Source organism: Epinephelus moara, chromosome 10, assembly GCF_006386435.1.
Source record: "Epinephelus moara isolate mb chromosome 10, YSFRI_EMoa_1.0, whole genome shotgun sequence".
Classification (NCBI taxonomy): Eukaryota; Metazoa; Chordata; class Actinopteri; order Perciformes; family Serranidae; genus Epinephelus; species Epinephelus moara.
In genome coordinates, this window is record NC_065515.1 from 10,083,643 (window position 1) to 10,093,076 (window position 9,434).

Sequence of the window (9,434 nt, forward strand, 5' to 3'; positions counted from 1 at the left end):
TAGCTGTGTTTTTTTTTTTTCAGGTAAAAGCTGAAATTAAAAGACATTAGCGATAAAAGATCGGAGGCCAAGTGTTTTATTTGCTGTAATCTTTTGGTTAAATGTTTGTCTTCAGGGGAATGGCCAAAGAATTTATAATCTGTACAACATCAGAGGACAAAAGTGTTATCAAACTGCCTAAGAAGCATTATTCTGACCTATTTCCTTGCTGTCTTTGTGCATGTTCATTAGACAGTTAATCACAGGAGGGAGTACTTCACAGGCGGGGGGATTAGATGAGTCAGGGAGGCTTTTTGACATTCTGACAGTGTTCCACCGGGTCACTCCTCCTCTATTTCCTCCTCAAACTCAGCTCCAGCTCTTCCCTGGGTACCCACGCAGTCTNAAGAAGCATTATTCTGACCTATTTCCTTGCTGTCTTTGTGCATGTTCATTAGACAGTTAATCACAGGAGGGAGTACTTCACAGGCGGGGGGGATTAGATGAGTCAGGGAGGCTTTTTGACATTCTGACAGTGTTCCACCGGGTCACTCCTCTTCTATTTCCTCCTCAAACTCAGCTCCAGCTCTTCCCTGGGTACCCACGCAGTCTCCGGGGAGCAAATTCATTTGCTCATCTTCAAATTAACAACAATGCAAAGGCAGACCTGCTTCCGAACGTCGCGTCAGTGTGTTGATTGTCGAATAATACACGCCAGTTTTATTGTTGCTGTTATCTTTTTTTATTTCTTACAGTAAAAAATATTCCAGCCGGTAAAAAGTGTTTTCACAGCTATTGTGTTGAGAATTTATTTTTCATAAGACATATCTTGTTCCTTTTAATTTACACATCCTTTAGTGGAAGTCAAATCACATTCCTGGCTGCTTGCGTCTGATGACCCCAGACTACTGAGATTTGCACTTGCGCCTTGCATGCAGTGTGTTTACATTTGTCTAAAAGCGGTGTAAATTGAATTCTGCTGTATGCTCCCGACAGTGACTACAAGTGTAAAGTGGCGTGTACAGAGTTGTACATACCACTCCTCTGGGGCCCAACCCTCCCTCATTGTTCCATCAAGGCTCAGGATGATGGCTCTGAGAGCGGGAGGAAAATAATCAATAACTCACATGGCATCCTGCATCCAGGAAGATTCAGCTGTAAATTAACTTGACAATGGGGATGAAAAAGGAGAGAAAGCTCCTCTGGATATCTGTTTGTCTGCTCTCTTCCTCAGATGCGGCGGGGAAAGAAGTACCAAACGGGGAGCAATTGAATGCAAAGTGCTCGTTTTCTCGCCGACTTTTCTGCAAGCGCAGCCTACCCCCCGACCCCTTGAGGCGAGACCAGCAGAAACCCGCATCAGATCAGAAGGTGACATATCAAAAACCGTGTCACAAAAAAAAGCAGTAATGGTTGCCAAAGATGTGGCAGCAGTTCTAGTTTTCTACTGGGCTCTTTCTATTGCTCCCCTGTCTATTGGGGTTGTATGGTATCAGAGGGAAACGCTCTCTCAGGCCTGCCATGTAGAAGCGGGATTTGATCTTGATGGCTTTGTGACAGTTTGGGATGAGGGATAGCGGTTAGTGCTGAACAAGAGACTCGGAGCTGATCAATGGGATGTCTCAGACAGGCCTGTGTGCAGAGAAGTTATGGGTTGTTACCTCTGTGCTGCTCAAAAGCTCCCCTTTCCACTTTCTCACTTGTTAATAACCACTCATCTCTTTTTCCTTTGTCTCCAAAAGCACAATGTGGCAACAGACACATATAGCATTGGAAACTGACCTGCCGCCCACTCGCAAGAAGAGAAGTGATTTATTAGATAGAACAATCAGATGTTACTGTTGGAGGGTGAAAAATAGGGCTGAATTATTCATCTTTTTATATCTATATTGTTAAACTGCAAGAGCTGCCATTTTAATCACATTATTACATTACAATCCAGTCGCCAGAGCAAAAGCACACATTGTACATTTATGCGAACCATGGATGCATTACATTTGCACATTATTGTGTAGCGGTAGTTGAAACTTTATGTTTAAACAATGCTGTGGTTAATGTGTGGTTTGGCTTAAAACTACTTTGTTATGGTTTGGAAAAGATCATGTATCGGCTAGAAAATACCCACTTTTCATGGCAATATCCCAGAAGGAACCAAGTGGTGTGGTGTCTTGGTAAAGAACGCATGCTTTTTGTCACATTCTTGCAGCTAGAAACACAGTGATGTCTCGTAAGAAACATCGTCTTCTCATGACTCAGAACCTGCTGGAAAAACAGTGATAACTCGTTAAAAACAATTAGTTTTGTTGTTTGTTGGTCTTGAATGGTGGTCAGCAGCTTGGCTGGCGTATCGCCTGGTTGTCATGACACCCACAATCCCCTCCACCTCTGGATGACAAAGTCAACATTGTTGATATGATACATAAAAAATGCACAAATTTAGGTTGTTGGGGTTTTTTTTCAGAAGCGCACAACACTAAAAAAAATTTCTGGCAACTGGGCTGTACATTAAAAACCCTTTAGTGAAAGTAGTTGGCCAATTTTACGGGCTTTAACAACAATTCTGTCAGCTGTAGTTAGCTCACATTAATTCTGCCAGCTGGTCATACTATGAAATTAAACTCTTAAGTGTTGTCTGGGTAATATACTCTCCACTAAGTATGCTGGTCATACTCACCACCGTTGAGACCTCAAAAATAGGGAGGATTTTGAAACCAAAAATTGGGTTCTTGGTCAACATATCCGACTTTTTCACATATCAATGTTTCATCATGGACTTTCCACATCGACATATGACATGCAAGGGTGTTGGTTGTTGATGCTCTGGGACGCTGTGTCAACTTCAGCCTGTTACATGCATTGTCTGTTTTCAAAATACACTTCTGTTTTCACAGGAGATGTTCAGTTTGCATACAGTCTCTTTCAAAATAAAAGCACTACGTCGGTACACCGTGAATTGATGTTATTTTCCTTCAATAACAAATGCATGTGGTTTGAGTTGGGAAAAAAAATAACAGGGTTTGACTTTACATGTCTCACGGGAAGTGAACACTGGCCTCCCAAGTGAAAGTCGGTGGTCGTTGGACCCTTCTACCACCCCTTCCACACACCCTACTCAGATGTCTGCCCCCTTTACTTTTGTTGTTGTCCCACCGCGTTTCCCCCTGATGCAGTTGGGCACCGTTACAGAATAACAGCAACCGTCCGTGTATCATGCCTACGTTAAAGGACGGCTTTTGTCATTGGTGTTTGGTGGCAGAGGTCACTGACCAAGCGCCGTTATTTGACGACTTTGGAGAGAGACCAGGTTGTTTTGGTGTCTTTCCCCAGAAAACTTTGAGTTTCAGAGACACAGTTTCCCTACATTCTGGTGACATAAAATGACAACAAAATAAGTGCACTGCAACATCATTTTTATATTGAATACTTTTAATTTTACTGTTTATTCGCAGGAAAGAATACATGCATACATGCTACATGCTAAACTGAAAAATCGACATGGCAGATTTTACAAAATGCATGCACCTTACCTTAAAAACTTTATCTACACAACGGGAGTCGTCCTTTCAAGGACTTCCGAATTTGCTTGAGTGTATATATACAATCTAAAATAACTGTTGCAGTACCTAAACAACAAAAAACTGCATTATTTATGTTGTGGACATTTTTTATCATTATACTTGATACTAATTTATTTGTATTCACACAGTATACGCCAGCAGTACAAGTCATTCAGCACAACCAGCACTAAATGACATGTGCTCTTCTTAAAGTGAGAGAAGAATTTCTTTTAATTATAGTGAGGTTAGTTTTCCACATTAGGGTCACAGGCCGTCTCCAAGTCCTAAGAGATGAGGTCATTTGAAAGGTTCCTGCTACTTGTTCAAAGAGTTTAATCAAAGAGCTGCAGACAGAGCCACAGATGAATGAATGGATGCACCCAACTACTGTGCCATGACGGCAGGTCCCAGAGGTGCACGGTCACCAAAAGAGGAAACACGTTAAGGATCAAATGCCAGCAACCACGTGAAATCAAAGACGAAGCCATACAGCGAGGCACCTTTTACCATTTAGAGGCAGCTGCAGAGGAAGTGCAGGTTTCATTATGGATGTAATGGAGAGCCGGCCAAGGTCAGAAAGCAATCATCATTCTGACACCTCACCCAGCAGGCAGCGCTGCTCCTCAGGGCACCGCCAGCGCTAGAAGAGCTGTCTTGCACATAACAACAACAGGCGATGGAGGCCAAAGGCAATGTCACAGGCCACCCCTCCATCGATAACAGTGCAAAGGACCTGTAAGAGCGCTTTCTCATAGCAGAAAATAGGGCCTGTCAGCGTGCAAAATTCTGGGGCTTCATGTCAGAGAGCGTAATCCAGCAAGTGATCTTGGGTGTGGACATGTGTTGACTTGACATGTGTCTAAACTGGCTGGAGAAGCTGAGTCAAGAATAACCGCCTCTTTTATAGGAGCTAACCGAAGCTCAGCATATGGCAGGGCCCATGGTGGCGTACAGGAAAGACAGGAGGCAGAAGAGTGCGCGGCTCGTCCCAGGCATGAGCTGCCATCCCCGTAGAGGAGCCCTGTAATTAGCAAGGCTAATGAAGAATAGGGCTGAGACTAATGTCCCCGCTGACCTCTGAGCCCTCTTGGCAGGGTGAGACGTTGGACTTCAACAGAGCAGAACATGATACTATGCTATAGCCATTAACCCTGACCCAGCACTCCCCTCAGGCTTACATCTGGTGCAGGACTGGACCGGTACCAAATCTCAGTGGGCAGCAAGACTGAATACCTGGGTCCACGGGTAATGAATGGTCTGATAGGCCCTATTATCTCTCATCTACTCCGTTCACTAACTGTAAATTCAACCTTTAGGAGACAGTGTGTTATTACCAGGGTTGTGCTTCTCATACTGCTGCCATTGACTTAAAAATGCAGTTCAAAAGTGCATCTGAAGCATCCTCAGGACTCCTCGTTTTAAGTCTGCACACTGTAGATATTCCATCATTATAGAAACTGTTGTTGTCTGTTTTGCACAGCATGGTTCCTCACACTGTGATTACATAGCGGAGGAAGACACCTGTCACATGGAGCTGTTACTAGCTGTTACTAGCTGTCAAGGCTTCCTACAGATTGCTTGCTGCTCATATAAATGCGCAGGGAAAAAAAAATGACAAACCTAATCTTGAAGTGTATGATTTAGTGTTTGTGTATGCCCAAATCCCAATTTCAGAAACAAAACGTTACAGGCTAAGGAGGCAAAAGAATTACAGGCTCTGGAAAGTGATTTAGAATTGCTTTGGAGGTCTTTAAAGCTACACGGTGAATAATTTTCAAGTCAGGGTTTTTTGGTGAAACTGTTTTGTTGCTGCTGGGTGCTGGAGATGAGAGACAGGGAGTCTAAAATGCCCATGGAAAGGACTGCCCTGCAGTATATATCAGCATTAAATTAGTTGTGATGACACATTTGAACGCTAACGGAGCAACATGACTGTCACCAGTCACCATTATAAACAGCAGCCCCGCTGATGTGTGTCAAGCTTTACATGTGAAAGAAGAAAAATACACATCAAACGAGGCAAAATAATGGACATCCCAGTAGAAAGCAGCACAGAGCACAGATGGTCATTATCACAATTCATCTAACGGTCCGTCAAAAAATGTTAAATTATATTTGGATTATAAATACCTACTGTAATGTTTCACTTACCTCATGAGAGGACTTCTTTAGCCACACTAGCGTTGTTGATCCGTCAGTCAGATGGTTGGTTGTTTCAACAACGACTGTGAATATCGCCATGAAATTTTGTACAGACATTCCTGGTCCCCAGAGGATGAAGCCCAATGATTTTGGTGATTCACTGACTTCATCTATAGCACCATCACCAAGTCAAAACCAACAATATTTTCATCAGCCTCAGAAAGGCTGTGATCACAAAGGAGCAGTCCTGAGTGCTTGTAATGACGCAGGTTGGAGTGGTGGATGGGTCACAAAAAAACTGACTTTTCACGTGTTCGGATCCATGAGAACCTTGAGTCATTTTAAGGTACGTCCTCATCATTTTTCTCCTCCTAAACCTAACCTCCGTAACTTCACGTTAATTACGTAACTGTACGTTAAGGATGTATCGTCATCCGGGGGGGGGAAATTTATTTGATATCATACGATATCAAATTTATTTGATATCTATTAAAATACATTGTGCACTTTGTGCTTGGTGCTAATTAGCAAATGCTATGCTATCCCATTAAACTAAGATGGTGAACTGGGTAAACATTAGGTAACAAGTGGACTCTTGTGATGTCTGCATTGTGTTGGTATGATGAGGCCCAAAGAAAGAAAGAACAAAATCCTCTGTCAAACAAAATGAAGTTAAAGACACAGCTTAACAGCACTAAAACATGGAAATTACTATGAGAGCAATGTTGTGTTCCTCTCCCACGGAGCACAACAGCCAAAGGAGAGAGGTAAGATGGGCGGCATTTATACCTATGTTAGCATTGTCGTTGTGAGCGTTTTAGCATGCTGACACTAGCATTTAGCTCAAATCACAGCACTGTGCCGTAAAACAGTGTCACAGAGCAACAGTTAGCGTAGCGTAGCATGAGTATTAGTCTTGATGATTATTAAAGGAGCAAAATTACAAATCATTGAAGTGAGATAAGAAGTTTAGAAATCATGCTTGTGTTTATTGTTGTTATTTCGATACCTTTACACTGTCTTTCAGACATCTCAGTTGCCAGAGTGACTGTTGGTATTGTGCATTTCTGATTTCTGAATGTTTATTATGATGTGGTGGATTGGTGGTTAGGGAAAGATAGTGGGTTAAAGTACCCGCTTTTTGTGCCACAATTCCAGTAGAAAACGCTGCAATATTGCTGTAAAAAGCAAATGCTTATCCGCAGTGGAAATAAAAGTGACAGGTCACTCACTGTTGTTGGCTGAAGAGCCACTGGAAATACAGCAAAAAAGTCTTGGAGGAAAATAGAGGATTTAATAGTGTGTGGACAGATGAATTTAGACAGTTTAGTTGATTCAAAACACACCCAAAACACGCATTAAACATGGCTTGATAGCCACACAAGCACACAAATCCGCTTGCAGCATTCACAGACAAACACTTGTCTTTATCTGGACACATTTTCCCCACAAATAGAACATGCTAACGTTATTAGCACAAGCCTATGGCATTTTACATTGTATAAATTAGCCTAGCAACTAGCAATCTTTTCGTCTTCTCATTTAAAAGGGACAAGAGTAACATTTAACAAAGGTAATGGTACATAATTTTGCTCCATTACAACTCACAAAGTTCACTGACAAAACAACTAACCTGCTAACGTTATTAGTACAAGCCTATGGCATTTTACATTGTTGCTCACAATATATGTTACTATGGGTAGTAATATGCTGCTTGCACCTTTGTAGTCATTATTTCGGTATGAGCAGGCTGCCATCCTCCATCCCCTCCTCCTCCTGATGACAAAGTCCACTCATCTACTATATCACGTTAGAAATGTTGATATGATATGTACGAAACGTACAAATGTAACTTATCTGTGGTTTGCGGAAACTTACAATGTAGGGATGAGCAGATACACCATTATCTGTATCTGTGTCTGTATCTGTTGAAGCAATTAAGTCATCTGTATCCGTATCTGTACTCTGAGTGGGCAGGGTTTAAATCTCAAGTGACCAGAAGTTGTCTTTTTAAGCCTGAAATTATTATGGGTTGATCAGAAGTTGCTATATTTATTGTTTCTTCTAAAAAGTATTAACAAAACAATCTCAGAATTAGCCTTCAGATCATACTTGATCATAAACATAAGAGATTGAACACAGCTGTCTACATGAGAATAGTCCGTCATCACAAATATCGATATTGATGTATTTTATTCGTACTTGTAAAAGGTACATTGTCTGTACCAGAATCTTATTTCATCTGAGTATTCGGCTCAACTCTAGTACAATGCCAACATTTTCCTTTGGCGACTGCGCTGGTTCAGAGTAGATCTCTGCAGATTATTTTAGAAATGAATGTTTACCAAAATAACATGTCTGAATAAAACCTTGTTTTCTAGTGACATCTTATGATCTTGATGAAATAGCTGAAGCTGTTATATCACATCTACAGTACGGGGTTTTCCACACAGTGGTATTGTGTAAAAGAAAAAAATCTTGGCAGGATAACCAAATTAAAAAAAGAACTGTGTCGTATGTGGAAAAAAGAATAAAAACACACCAGCTTTATATGTGTCTGTTTGATTAGACCAAGTTGAGGGAAAGGACAGATAAATATTGTATAAATGAATTTATTGTGTAATGTGAGCAATCAAATTAATTAAGGGGTCCACAGCTGTTGGAGGCGAATAAGGCCATGAATTTTTCAGTGCTACCACTTCTCCCTAAGATTTTACAATAAATATTTCTGGAGGTCTTGGATGAATTTTTCATGGCTGAGTGGGGGAGATGAAAGGCGAATGAGGGATCCAGGGGACGGGAGCTCTCTGCTGCTGACACACCACGGAGAGGTGCATCGGCTCCAATCTTTATCAATGAAACCCAACCGGCACTATTGCTTTAATTACCCTGCTTTGTCAAGCATTCCACTATCAATAAAGAAAGGCTGGGCCGTGTGGTCGGCTAAAGGAGGAGGAGGAAGAGGTGGAGAGGGGGGTGATACCATGAGTTCCACTTGTTTTCATGCCCTCCCACTTTAAGAGAGGAAATGATGTAACCGCGATCGAACGGAGAACAAGTCTAGACCACCTCGCCGTGCCACTGCAATACAGCTGCAACCTGCATTTTGTTTGGGAGCTCGGAGAGAGCGGTCAAATCAATCCCAACACCATGATGGTGTCAGATACAGCAGCATTAATTCAAGGCTGTATCATTTATTTATCTGAGATATCCTTGTAAGAGACAAATCAAGAAAGCATCAAACTGCTATATCCATACTACTGTATACGATACACCATGATAAATACTATTGATTTGCATGTGTTTGTCTAAGCAGCAGGCACAGACTGGATGAATAAATCAGAAATGTGCACAACTTGTACGTTCCCCCTGATTTGGTATTCAGGGAGGATCCTGAGGTAACTAATTCAGGAGAGACATCTGTTGGGTGGGCAATGCATCAGCAATATTCCACCTGGAATAGCATCCATAAACAGCATCCCTTCTCTTCAGCCAGTCCTAAAATACAGGAACAGAGAGCAGAGGTGGAGGTGGTGGAGGAAGTTCTATGTATTTATGTAAAGGATGTGATAGTTTTAGCTCCATATATGCCAGGTTCTAAATAAGAACTCAGATCTTGAACATCTGTTTACAAAAGCAATAGGAGGTCTTGTTAGGTGAGGAAAGCAAATATTTTCTTTCTGAGTTTGTGGCCAAAAATACGTGGACACGTCTATACTTTTAGTCTGAGGTGTTTTTTATGGTTTGGGCTTGGCC